The sequence below is a fragment of the Dendrobium catenatum genome, unplaced genomic scaffold (genome assembly GCF_001605985.2).
Source record: "Dendrobium catenatum unplaced genomic scaffold, ASM160598v2 fragScaff_scaffold_1163, whole genome shotgun sequence".
Classification (NCBI taxonomy): domain Eukaryota; kingdom Viridiplantae; phylum Streptophyta; class Magnoliopsida; order Asparagales; family Orchidaceae; genus Dendrobium; species Dendrobium catenatum.
The window spans coordinates 1,090,525-1,090,754 of NW_021319625.1; positions in this window are offsets into that span (position 1 = coordinate 1,090,525).

Consider the following 230-nt stretch of genomic DNA (forward strand, 5'->3'; position numbering starts at 1 on the left):
GTTTTGGAGGCCGCGGAGCGCTTTTCGTTCGATGCCGCTGTTGGAGAAAGTGTAGATCTCGTGGTAAGGACTCCGAATCCTATTTCTGTTTTCAGAGATATTGAATTTTGACCGAGTTGTGCACTGTTTTGTGTTTTCGTAGTCGAATTTTTGACATGATTTCGATTTGACACAATTTTCACCGTACAACTTTTAGTATGTTATAGATATGACGATTGTACACGATTTGA